Here is a 14052-nt window from a genome sequence, read left to right as displayed (position 1 = left end):
TCTGTGTTGAGTGTACATATCCTCTTGATAAGTGGGGCTCTACATTGCCGCACAGAAGGCTGCTTAACCAGTAATCACGTAAAAGGACAAATGTTTTCTGAGCACAGTAGGGTTACTGTCAAACAGGTCAAACAAATTAACATTGTTACATCAACGCTCGTTTTTGATGGCAGTCATTAGCCTTCCGTTCTGTGCCTTTTCCAGGAACCCCCGAAAGTGTTTCTAAGAGCCAACGCTGAAATGATATAATTAAGTAGTGTGTTAATTACGGAGCACTCTGCCTGTTACTTCAGAGTAGCCTTGAGCGTTTGGCAGGGAAGTTCTCTCTCTGTAACCCACCAGCTTACCAACTCACAGAAGTAAAATGGAGTTGTAAGTCTGCTTTAGCTGAGAAGCAAAGGAGGAACCATGGGCATCCGCAGGAGAAATGTAAAACAATATCCGTCATGAAACTCTGGACAGTTTGAGTGCACAAAATTACTTCAGTTCTCCAAACAACAGTTCTCAGCACATTTAGTTTAGGTGTTCCCTGAGTTGGTTTTCGATCATCAGTAGGATTACCACTTTACAAGCAAAACGAGGACATGTGTCTTGATTCAAGTGGGTAGCCGTGTTGGCCTGAAGCAGCACAACAAAATCAGAGTCCAGTAGCACCTTTAAGACCAACAAAGATTTATTCAGGGCGTGAGCTTTCGAGTGAAGACATAGTGCTACTGGACTCTGATTTTATTATGTTTCCTGATTGACTGCTTCAAACTAGCGATCCTTATGACTAATGACATTTAAAATACTCTTATTATTTAAGCTGTGATAATTGCTACGCATTAGTAATATTCTTAACCTTCATTTTTTTTCAAAAAGAGCCCAAAAGTGGACAGATACCAGAGAGAGAGAGAGAGAGAGAGAGAGAGAGAGAGAGAGAGAGAGAGAGAGAGAGAGAGAGGACATGTCCTATAAAGATAGGGTATCTGGTAAACCTAAACATCAGGGAAAACAGCCAGTTTAGGGACAACTTGTGCAACAGTGGATCCTTACGGCTTCATGTGATCCAGGGAATTCCAACTTTCATTCTTTTCTTTTTATAAATAAATTGGTTGTTTCAGTGGTTTCTGCAACATGTTTTTTAATATGTACATTGCCCAGAGGTTGTTTTCATAGATGGGAAGTTGTCTCGCTTTTAGCGTTGAACTTTGCCTACCATCTGTGGGGAAACACCTGCCGACGCTCCCCCATCCCCTACTGACCATACCCAGGAGGGTGGTGGGACGGGACTTAACCAAACAGTAGTCATCTGGTACTGTGACATCACTTCCTGTTACATTGGGCCGGCAACCCTACTCTCGTCAATAATTTAAATAACTGTTAATAATTAATTAATAATAATTTAAATAACTGTTACTTCAGCTTACCCCGTATATACATAATCTCTGAAATTGCATCTAGAAGAAAAAATAGTATTTACAAGGTTTTAAATAAAATTGGGGGCAGCTGTTTTATTTATTTATTATTTATTTATATATATATATATCACATGTTACTACTTTAGTGAATAGTAAGTAGGAGTATGAATTAAGTATTCTCTTGCTGTCACTTTGTAACTCAAGTATTAATCAGTGGTCGGATAAGTAAATCCTTCTAAAGCTGAATGCTTTACAGTCCCATTCATTCCACTGTGAGAATTAATCACATGCTTATCCAGAAGCCAGCCTGGAATAGGGCTAGGTAATCTGTTTCCTATCAAGCCAGTAAAAATCTTCCAGCTCAGCCTTCTTGGTCAGATTCTTGGCAGATCCAAAGCTGGGTCCCCCAAGAGGGGCTGTGAGCTTACCATTGTTTCCTGAATACCGTGTTTTCTTCCAACTAGTGTAGTGAATCCTAATGCTAAAACTAATCACAAGTTATCCAAGTAAATGCAGGTAGAGTCAAGTCCGGTAGCATCTTAGAGACGAACGGGATTTTCAGGATGGAAGCTTTTGAGGGTCAAAGAGTCAGATATTGACTCTCGAAAAGCTCCTACTCCCAACATCTTGGTCTGCAAGGCATTACTGGGCTCGAATCGAGCTTCTTCGCCCAACACAGCTCCCATCTGAAGCTGCTTTGAACAGGATGTTTGCGGAAGATCAAAACTGACAGTTTTTTTGCAAGAGGGATAATTAAGCAGCTATTTCAAAGAATATGATACGCAGTTTTGAGATATGATAGATGGCTCTCAGGTCCCCTCCTGTTCCTGTTCTCTTCCCGTTCCGTATAAGAAGAATTCTCGCTCGTAGTTATTGTCAGGGGTATTATGTAACCTTTTTCTCGCAAAAGTTCCCTAATGATATAAAAGTGCCTCGGAGTGCACCATGTTTGTAGTAATCATGTTGTGATTTACAAATTGGGGTTGCTCTCCTTGAAACGTTACAAACACTTTGCTTGATTGTAGGCATTGGGTCTGTTTAACCACTGCGTTATTTTAAGAAACAGAAAACAACTTAGTCATCTTCAGGCAATGCTTTATTTGAACTGCTGTATAGCCTTTGAACTGCCGTTAGCCTTTGGGGAAGGTGGTATATAAATGTGAAAAATAAAAATAAATAAATAAACGGTGGTGGTGGTTTCGGCCAAGTCTTTTCTTTCATTTTGGAGCCTGGCATCAACTGTTGTCCACTGAACCAGGGGTAGTCAACCTGTGGTCCTCCAGATGTTCATGGACCTTTTCAATCCTGGCTCCAGCCTGGTGGAATGAGCTCCCGGAAGAGCTGAGGGCCCTGCTGGAATTACCAGCTTTCCGCAGGGCCTGCAAGACGGAGCTCTTCCGCCAGGCATTCGGTTGAGGCCAGGGCAGAGCATTGGTTCTAATCTTAAATCCCCAGCTCTCTCTCTCTCATGGAATTGACAGTATGGCCTCTGGCTGAACAAGGTGGGGTTAGAAGGTTTTTAGAATGACATCATTGCTTGTATTTCTGTAAAATGGGAATTATGGGGGTTCTCTTGAAACACCAGTATTCGTATTGAGTTTTTAACTGACTCCAAAGGAAGTTTCTAACTACACCAGACCAGGGATCTCTTCACTCTTCAGAGCTAACTCCCTATTTGACTAGGTATGGAAATTCTCCTCTCACTAGAAGACCTTACTTTGGCTTGAATGGGAGTCTTCACCTACTTCCTGAACTTCCTTGCCAACTTTCCCCAAGTTTTCCTCTCTGTGTTAAAATGTTCTCAGTTCTCAGTCAGGGCTGAATTCTGAAACAGTCAGTATTCACTTCTTCTCAGCTAGGGCTGAAGTCAGACTGAATTCTCACCAGCATCCAGTTCAGAAGTCTTTTTCTGCTCAGCTGATGCTAACCAATGAAATCTCTTGAAACAGCCTGCCACTCAAAGCTCTTTGTTTCTGTAAAGAATAAACCCTTCACAGTCCTTTAGCTATTTGTACAGCACCTCTAAGAAGTGCAGTTCATCACTTGTAAGCCACTCCATAAGTGGAGTCAAATATGTTTTTGAGAAGGGAGGATGGGAAAAGGGGGGACAGATTGAAGCAATCCTTTTTGCTAGGTGGCATTTGACCTCAGAAGAACCAGTCTCATCCATTCAGATGTGTTTTGTATTCAAAGGGAAAAGATCTCAGTGCTTTTGGACCTCGATTGGTCAACATACAATGAGCTGGTGTTGTTTTGTAAGGTAATACCTATTAGCACCTCCTGTTCAAGTGTGTGTTTTTCTGCTGTGAGGTTTTTCACAGTTTGAAATCTATCTTGGGGGAAGGGCTGATTTGCTTTGGAAAGCAGGGAGCAGCTGTTTCATTGAACCTCATGTTTGACTTACATTTAAAAAAATAAAACATAACACCAATAACCAATTTCTATAAAAGCATGAACCATGAAACGGTTCTCCTAATATTGGGACAAAATTACAACTTTGCCATTTTTTCCCCTGACAGTCTGGAAACTTTGGTTGATCCCTACTTGGGTGGCGATTTAGCTCCCAAAGTCATTCTTCCAACATCAAGATTGACTATCACATACACAATTGTTGTTGCTTTTTATAAAGCAGTGACTCTCATCAGGTGAAAGCTCACCAGAACCTGCCTCTGGTCGGTCATTTACACTTGAAAATGCATCCCTGGGTGATAAATTCAAAATGCCACCATATCAAACTGCTCCTGCTTCTCTCCCTACCCCATCAACCAATTTTTCCTCTCTATTGCTGGCAGTAATGCTTCACATTGGTGTTGAGTTGATGATAATACTCAGCCGTGCCAGGAGCCCTAGCTCAGAGGCAGCCTCTAGGTAATCATAATTATTGTTTGTTAAATGTTTATCCTGTCATCTCCAAAAGTTCAAGCGGTTGGCAAAGTACCTGTAAGGGAGGTCTTATCACCATAAAATTATAAATCATAATACGTCTCTTTGAAAGAAGCTACCATAGAACTAAAATCCTGTTAGGAAGTTGGGATGAAAATATTATCCTAAAAGAAAAAAAAATCATTGAAACTTTGAACACATGGCACAATCCAGTCAAAATGTTTGGACTCCTACATTCTGATCGTTTAAATAGGGAAAGCGCTAAAGATAGGTTTCATTCCATATTGAGATGAATGGGACTAACACTTTGAGTTAGGTCCCATAATCAGCCAGCAGAAGACATCCATGATCATGGTTCACCCTTGCCCCTCTTCTCCCCCTCCCCCAGCCACTTCAGAGCCTGCAAACATTTATTCATGGACTCCGCTGAGGAAACAACCACAAGGGGTCAGAAATGGCCTGCAGGTGTGGCATGGGAAAGAACCACGATCTTCAAATCCGTTGTGGGCTGCAGGATCAAAACCTTCTGATTCCCTTCTTCTTCGCTCGGTGTTCTGTTTCCTCCACTTTCTCTTCCTTCCTCTAGGGGCATTTCCTCCTTCTGCTCTCTGCTCTCCCTCTGAGACAGAGGCTTCAGAGCTTCCTGCAGCAGCAGCAGCAGCAGCACGTATTAGCCTTGTGCCAGCCTCCTTAAGGCAGTGAGGGGGGGAGGCGGAGACTGCTCTGCCCTCCCCTCCCACTGTCCCTCCTGGGCTTGCTGCGTCTCTGCTTCTTCCTGCATCTGCTTTTTCAGTTAAGTATATTTGTCTCCCACCCCCACCCCTGTCTCGTCTGGCAGCTTTTTTATATATACCCGCATATAAGCTGAGGGGGGACTTTTTCAGCTTTAAAAAAGGGTTGGAAAACTCAGCTTATATGCGAGTATATACAGTACATAAAAATAGGCATATTGACTGGTTCATTCATAATAATCTCTATGTAGTCATTAAAAAAAACTTTGGCTAGCAAATACAGAAAGGAAATTGACAATTTAAACTGAGCCATATGTTTGCTGTAGCCTGAGCTCTGAAGTGCCCAAATGTATTAAGAAACAATTATACAAATGGCAAGGTGCAAAAAGTAAGCTGACACCCTGTTCGCCAAAAGTATTAAAGCATTATTTAGTACGTAGTGGTGAGGTTCCGTTGGGGGCTGTCTCCAGATTCCTTTTCTTTCCTGCTCTGAATGCATCCATAGAAGCAGTGATTAACTGGGGTGTGTATGTGTAATTGAACTGATAAAGGAAAAGCTTATTGCTACAGTTTTAAGGAGGATCATTGTATATCCTTTGGGACTGAGAATCCCAAAGCTACTGATGGCAGAGCTAGGGAGGAAGAGTTACATAAGGCTTAACATCTCAGGAGTCCATAAGTTTGCACGTTGGTTGATGAGGGGGGTATCCCAGGGAAACTTTTGAAAAGACGCTTATACTACTTAGTTAGGTACCGGAATATCCTGCGGCAATGAGTTCCGTAAGGAATACAAAACTCAGTCTAATCTCTGTGGGCATTGATGTGTTAAAACACAACAGCTGTCCGGTATGGGAAAGGGAAGCAATTTAGCACTTATTCAGCCAGTGCCACTGTCAAATCACATCACCCACACATTGCTCCATTTCCCACATCACTTGTGTCCTTCTCTCTGTCCCTCAGCTTTGGCCAGTTCCTTGCCAGGAGACATGACACCCACCCACAGTTCTCTAGTGCAGGGGTAGTCAACCTGTGGTCCTCCAGATGTTCACGGACTACAATTCCCATGAGCCCCTGCCAGCATTTGCTGGCAGGGGCTCATGGGAATTGTAGTCCGTGAACATCTGGAGGACCACAGGTTGACTACCCCTGCTCTAGTGCACACCCAATGGTCCTGTTTATATCATGCGCGGAGATTGACTAGTTTCATTTACAATATAAAGGCAGGGTTAGACTAAAGTAATTATCATTTGGCAGAATGTGTTATTTGTCCATGGAGGAAAACAAAGCAAGGTTTTTCCATTTTTTGGCTTTAAGCACAAAAGTAGGCTCCTTTGTTGTCATACAGAGGCTAAAGAAATCACTGCCCTTCGGTAGGCTTCACCCATTTATATTACCTATTGATTCAGACCAGTTTTTTCCTCTCTCCTTTTTCAGAACTTTGTGTTCCTCAATTCACCAGCCAAATTATCCCCTCTTGTTTTGAAGCTCTTGGGCTGCCATTTCCACAGCCTGTGCGCTAGTAAAAGCCATCCCACAAACAGCTGGGGGGGTGGGGGCTGAGTTGTTCAATAAACAGGAGTGGTCAGGTGTATTTTTTGTTAAGTGAGAGACACAAGGCATTTATTATTGGAAAAAGTGGCCCTTTTCCTGCCACGGTAATACCTCTTGTTTGGTTATTGGCATCTGCTGGGAGACTTGATTTCAGGCGGCAAATTGATTGTGCTGAGGAGAAAACAGCCTCTGGTCAGCAGTTATGCTCATTAATACCGTAATGATTTTTCATCTCCTCTTGTTGCCCCTTTTTCATCTCTTCCATAAATAATAAATATAATGGTTGCATTTACGCTGTGATCTTGCAAGAACCATTTGTTGTTGTTTTTTTTGTTTACACTCCTGTGCTTTGCCTAACATTTTGCATTTCCTTTAATGCTTCAGGTAGGTAGCCACATTGGCTTGAAAAGCTAGATTTATTGATTGATTTGAGAGCCAGTTTGATGTAGTGGTTAGGAGTGCGGACTTCTAATCTGGCAGGCCGAGTTCGATTCTGCACTCCCCCACATGCAACCAGCTGGGTGACCTTGGGCTCGCCACGGCACTGATAAAACTGTTCTGACCGGGCAGTGATATCAGGGCTCGCTCAGCCTCACCCACCCCACAGGGTGTCTGTTGTGGGGAGAGCAATGGGAAGGCGACTGTAAGCCGCTTTGAGCCTCCTTCGGGTAGGGAAAAGCGGCATATAAGAACCAACTCTTCTTCTTCTTCTTGATTTCTGTACCACCCTTCCGTATGGCTCAGGGCGGTTTACATACAACATGGGGGGATATATGGAACAAATTAATATATAACATAAACAATTACAACCACAACAATAATCTAAATGAGAGCCAGTTTGGTGTAGTGGTTAGGAGTGCGACTTCTAATCTGGCATGCCAGGTTTGATTCTGCGCTCCCCCACATGCAGCCAGCTGGGTGACCTTGGGCTCGCCACGGCACTGATAAAACTGTTCTGACCGAGCAGTGATATCAGGGCTCTCTCAGCCTCACCTCCCTCACAGGGTGGCTGTTGTGGGGAGAGGAAAGGGAAGGCAACTGTAAGCCGCTTTGAGCCTCCTTCGGGTAGGGAAAAGCGGCACATAAGAACCAACTCTTCTTCTTCTAAATAATCTAAATTAAACAGTAATTTGAACTCAGTAGCACCTTAAAGACCAATAAGATTCCCAGGGTATAAACTTTTGACATTCAAAGCTCCCAGGTATCTGATGGGGGGCGGGGCTTTGACTCCTACCAAGAGGCGGTCTTGTTGGACTTCAAGGTGTTACTGGACTCAAATCATTTTCATGCAGCAAGTGTAGCTAGTTCTTCCTTCAAATCAGATGTTTTAAGAAAAGGAAAAATCTCCCCCCTCCCCAAAAAAAAAGTGGGAGCCATTCCCCTAAATGAAAATTGAAGAACTGAGTGTGCAGAACACAACTGAGAAGGGGGTTTTCACGTCTCTCCACATCCCCCTATTCCATTGGAACATCTTCAAATGTGAAGGGAGTGGTGGTGACTTCAAAACCAGTTCCTGGAAGATCCTCATTGAGGATAAAAATATATTGACGACAGAATTGCAGCCCCGTCATCTTCTAAGCATTCTTTCTAGGAACAGCATGTTCTGCGGATAAATAATTTATTGTTCTCTTCGATGTTAGAAGGTAAGGGAACAAGCCCATCTAAAACAGTTAATGTGAAAGAATATACAGAATGGCAGTGATTTTCTGGGGATTAGTCTCCTTCGCGAGGGGCTGATGCTTGCTTTCTCAGATTTTACAATCCAAAACAGCCTTGGCTGATGACGAAGCCGCTGCAAAGCAGAATGAGGCTGGTATTAGGCTTTTTCACTTGCTTTTGGGATCTGTGCTTGTTTTAATAACATAACTGGAAAGGAAGGCTAGTCATGAACTTTATGGCTCCAAATGAGTGTTGGTTTGTTCCTCAATTACTAGAATCTGTGTCAGCCTTTCTCAACTACTTTTACTGTTAGGAAACCCCTGAAACATTCTTCAGTTCGAGAAGCATAGCTGTGTACATGCCCACCCAGGGCCCAACCCCTCCAGACCCATCACTGGCCATTTGTTCATTTCACCCAATAAACATCTAACACGTTTTTATAAATATGTAAAAAATAACTCCCACCAACCCATTCGGGGAAGCCCTTCCAAGGTCATCAAGAAACCACAGTGTTTCACAAAACTCTGATTGAGAAAGTCCGATCTAAGTGTTTGTATGAATGATCTGTCCCATTTGACAAAGTATATCAGATATAATTAGCTCACTCTTAGCTTAGGCCTTTTTTAGCCTGGCTCATTGTGCAAAGCGGCCAACCTACCCCTTGGAGTACTGTGTTCAGTTTTGGGCACCCCGATTGAAGAGGGATGTTGACAAACTGGAACGTGTCCAGAGGAGGGCAACAAAGATGGTGAGGGGTTTGGAGACCAAGGCATATGAAGAAAGGTTGGGGGAGCTTGGTCTGTTTAGCCTGGAGAGGAGACGACTGAGAGGGGATCTGATAACCAAGTATTTAAAAGGGTGCCATATAGAGGATGGAGCAGAATTGTTCTCTCCTGCCCCAGAGGGATGGACCAGAACGAATGGGATGAAATTAATTCAAAAGAAATTCCGTCTAAACATCCGGAAGAAGTTCCTGACAGTGAGAGTGGTTTCTCAGTGGAACAGGCTTCCTCGGGAGATGGTGGGTTCTCCATCTTTGAAGATTTTTACACAGAGGCTGGATAGCCATCTGATGGAGAGGCTGATTTTGTGAAGGTTCAAGGGGGTGGCAGGTGACAGTGGATGAGCGATAGGGGTGTGAGTGTCCTGCATAGTGCAGGGGGTTGGACTAGATGACCCATGAGGTCCCTTCCAACTCTATTATTCTATGATTCTAGGGGACCCTGGAATCTGAGAAGAGCTCCTAAAAGGGCTGTGGGCAAAAAAAAACGTTGAAATCGGCCCTCTTAGAATTCACTGCTGTCTTTTGTACAAGGTATATCTTGCACCTGTATCATATTTGGTGAACTCAAGAAGCTCTGTGTATTTGAGGATGAGAGTGATCTTTGCAAACAAATCTTTGCTACCTACCTCTTACCCCCAGAGCTCACTGCCTTGATAGATAAATAAGCAGAGATTATCTTCCTTGCCTGGGCAACAGTCAGCCCTCCCACACTTAAATGTGACAAAAGAGAAATTGTTGAGGAATACAAAGAGCCTGTTTTAGACTGTAATCAAATTGTGCCTATTTACCAAGGTATCAGCCGTGTTTTGAAGTTTAAAATAATTGCAGTGAATATGAAACTTCAGTTGTCACTTAAATTGCCACATGAGTTTCATGGACATCATTAAGGCTTGTTTAGGCTATACTGCTAAATCTAACTGAGCCTCTGGACAACACCATCATCCCTGGAACCTGGAGAAGAGCTCTCTGTACGGCTGTGCCATGAAGGATTGGGAAGCATCACCGCCACTGTCTTGCATATTACTTACTCTACTCAGTTCCTCTCCATTTGGCTGACATGCTAGAAAAAAAAGATATTTGAGTTGTTAGCCTGTGTGAGAGTAGTAAGGAACAGGATGGGCAGCTGTCTCGAATCCACATAATTGTGTGTACCTATTAGAGCCTCCCCGAGTGTCACACGGCGCTTCCTCTGGGGAACAGTTCTTTCAGATTTTGAAACGTGGCCAGCGAAAAAGAACCAGAGGTCAGTTTGAGAGGTAGCGAGAATTGATTTGTTGGAACAGAACAAAGTTGATCTGATCCATCCTTCAGGTTTCCGCAAGGGCTAGCCCAGTGGTTCTCAACGTGGGAGTCGCGATTCCTCGGGGGGGGGGGTCGATCGACCCTTTCAAGGGGGTCACCGAGGCCGCTGCCACAGGAGGTGGTGGCATGGCGACGATCTCAGCGACCCAAAGGGGATCGTAGGGTTGCGCGCTCCGGACGCTTCAGTGATCATGGAAACCCGAGGCTGCCAGCGGCGCACAGGGGAGGTGTGCCGGCAGCATGCCAGCCAGCGCACAAGTGCAGAACTGTATGCATGAGGGTGCTGGTTGGCGTACCGGCGCCACACTGTCCCTCCGCGCTGTGGCACTGGCTGCCTCAGGCTTCTGTGATCGCTGAAGCAGCCAGATCCCTTTGGGCCGCCGAGGCCAGCACTGCCGCCGCCGACCCAAATGGGGTTGCACCATCAGGTAGGTTGAGAACCACTGGGCTAGCCTGACACTTCAGCAAGGTCACACGCAAAGCATGATGGGTAAAGATCAGACTTTATCCATTGCCATAAATGAGGTTGGTTGCTCATAAGAATTCAGATTCCCTTAAAATCACTGTGGGAAACTAATAGATTAGGTGAAGTGGTTCTGATCAGTTCTCAAGTATGTTGAGATGTGAAAGTAATATTTAGCGGTCAGGCAGCCGTTTTCTATATAGAATGGCACGACTGCTTACTAATGCAATACAAAGACGCCCAGTGTAGCACTGAACATTTTTGAGAGATTGTTTTGTGCACCTTGGCCATCTTTGACACTGGAATATAGATACGGAACAGATACAAAGCTGCCTCTCAGCAAACCATGGTTTACAAGTTAGGAGCTAACCTCAAAAAGAAAAATTCATACCCAGGGATGTGTTCTCAAGCCTAGCTCCTAGTTTTTCAATCCGTGGTTGGCAGAGTCAGCATTACATCTGCACCTCACCCAACAAAGATCCTGCATTTCACTACTTCTATTTCTCAAGTCAGTGCATATTGAAGAAGAAGAAGAAGAGTTGGTTCTTATATGCCGCTTTTCTCTACCCGAAGGAGACTCAAAGCAGCTTACAGTCGCCTTCCTTTTCTTCTCCCCACAACAGACACCCTGTGAGGTGGGTGAGGCTGAGAGAGCCCTCATATCACTGCTCGGTCAGAACAGTTTTATCAGTGCTGTGGTGAGCCCAAGGTCACCCAACTGGTTGCATGTGGGGGAGCGCAGAATCGAACCTGGCATGACAGATTAGAAGTCCGCACTCCTAACCACTACACCAAACTTGCAGATAATGTAACATGTGGACAGGACAATTGCGTATGTATGATCCCAACCTTGGCAAACCTTGTACTGGGATATAACAGAGTAAATCCAGATTTATTCTGAGAAATGTTATTATTCAGCTCCTGCAGGACTTTATGTTCCTGCTGTTGTTAATTAGTAGCAGAATAAATTCAAAGTACTGCATGGCCAGCCAGTCAAGTGGTCATCTGATTGCCAGATTCACGTTAATACACAATTTGTACTGAAAAATGATCTGCCGAAGTGGAGCGATCAGGTGATTTTTAGGGCACTCTGAATTGTCTGTGCAACTTTTCGGTCGCGTTACCATTTTTAAGTAAAATGGTCTATAGCAGTGGTTCTCAACCTGGGGATCAGGACCCCTTTGGCGGTCGAACAACAGGGGTTGTGGCAGAAGAAGAAGAAGAAGAAGAAGAAGAAGAAGAAGAGTTGGTTCTTATATGCCGCTTTTCCCTACCCGAAGGAGGCTCAAAGCGGCTTACCGTCGCCTTCCCATTCCTCTCCCCACAACAGACACCCTGTGGGGTGGGTGAGGCTGAGAGAGCCCTGATATTCCTGCCCAGTCAGAACAGTTTTATCAGTGCCGTGGTGAGCCCAAGGTCACCCAGCTGGTTGCATGTGGGGAAGCGCAGAACCTGGCATGCCAGATTAGAAGTCCACACTCCTAACCACTACACCAAACTGGCAGGGTGAGCAGCTTGGCCGGGGGAGCGCCATCCACACAACAGCCTTGTGGGGTAGATTGAGATAGAGTGTTCGTCTGTCTGGAGCAGCGGAAAAGAACGAGATGGGCATGGTGGGACAAGAGGCAGAACTGAACTGAGAAGCCCTGGAAAAAAAACAATTTATGTACAATCATGAACAATGGATCTTCTCGCCATTGGTCAGTTTCGGTTTAATTTCTGTGAAAGAACCCTTGCATCATTTTATGGTTGGGGGTCACCACAACATGAGGAACTGTATTAAAGGGTCGTGGCATTAGGAAGATTAAGAACCACTGGTCTATGGGATCACTCCAACCAATCGTATGTCAGGTTTCGGAAGTGCTAATCACAGAAGTACTATACCTGACATACCAAGAGTGTTTTACGACTTTTGATTCAGTTGATGTCGCACTGATGAATTTTTCAGACAGAACATGATGTTGTTGCATCTAAATATTACGGATGATAAAATAAAGTGAACCATATTTCCCCCCAGATTTAACAAATTTGTTAGATGTTCTAACCACAACTTGATTGTTTAGATGGAGAGTTTTTCCATACACTCAATTTACTCCTGATTTTTTGACCATCAATCCACGAGTATTGAATTCTATTTGGGCACAGTTCTTCTGCATGCCTGCCCTCGCTCTGCATTTTCACTCACAGTTTATATTCTTCCACCCTTGCCTTCAATAATAATAAGTTTCAGGAAAGGATATTGTCATCCTCAGTGGTGTCCCCCCCCCCCCGCTTTTTTTTAATGGCAGTAAAATATCACTATATTACTAGAGGATTGTAGCAATAAGCTTAACTGGCTCTCTGAATTCCCAGCTTTCATTTTCAGGAAAGTAAGTGTATAGCCATTTCTCTCACAGAGGGATAAGGTAAAAGGAGGAAGCTAGATAACTTTTTTTTTAAATGAAAGCTGACAATTTAGAGAACCTTTTAAGCTGTTGTTACAACACTCTAGTGATATCGTGATAAATTACTGCCGTTTTTGAAAAAGAACGGGAAGAACCCTCTCGTCTTCAGGGAGGGGGAGTAGTTTGACAGCCACATTCCAATCACTGACAAGTGGAACAGAGGTGGGCGGGACAAAAAAAAAACTGACAGGGAAGTTACACACCGGGAATGGTTCGACTCAGAATTGGCTGCTAGAAAAAGATCGGGGTAGAACTCATCTCAAAAGAATCGGAGGGAAAAACAGAATACCCAAATGAATAAAATTTGAGTTCGGAGGCACCTTTAAGACCAACCAAGTTTTATTCAAGGTATAAACTTACTGAGAAAGTGTGCATGCGCACGGAGGCTTTTATATATCTTGAATAAAACTTGGTTGGCCTTAAAGGTGCCTCTGGACTCAAATTTGCTCTGCTGCTTCAGACCCACACGGCTCCCCACCTGTATCTATCTTCATAGAGAGGGCTCAGTTGTTAGGCCTGTCTCTGTCCACGAGCAAACCTGGCGCCATTCAGGCTGGTGTGGGTGGGATCCTGTGTGAGAGAGAGGATCCATCCTAGTGGCTAATTGGTAAATGCTTGTTTATGCCGTCAAGATTTAAAGAAAGATGTCTGAGCCCGGTTTCTCTTTTGCCTCTCTGAAGACCTGTGCTGGTGGTCTGTCCCTTGAAACCTACTTGTAAATTAATTATTCTTCTTGATTAATATAATTCCTGCCTCAGTGACTTCCATATTCTACTTGTGCATCACAAAACTTACCTCACAGCAGCAAACCCAAAGCCTTAAACCAGGGGTGGCC

At 44.1% G+C, this 14052-nt stretch overlaps 1 protein-coding gene across 2 annotated transcripts in view; it reads left to right on the top strand.

Moving 5' to 3' along the window:
• The window catches only part of FNDC3B (fibronectin type III domain containing 3B), a 311990-nt gene that overhangs the window by 275882 nt on the left and 22056 nt on the right, over positions 1-14052 (top strand). The gene's annotated exons all lie outside the window — the stretch shown is intronic.

This window comes from Paroedura picta, chromosome 8 (genome assembly GCF_049243985.1).
Source record: "Paroedura picta isolate Pp20150507F chromosome 8, Ppicta_v3.0, whole genome shotgun sequence".
NCBI classification, from domain to species: Eukaryota; Metazoa; Chordata; class Lepidosauria; order Squamata; family Gekkonidae; genus Paroedura; species Paroedura picta.
This window is presented reverse-complemented; position numbering and strand designations above follow the sequence as displayed.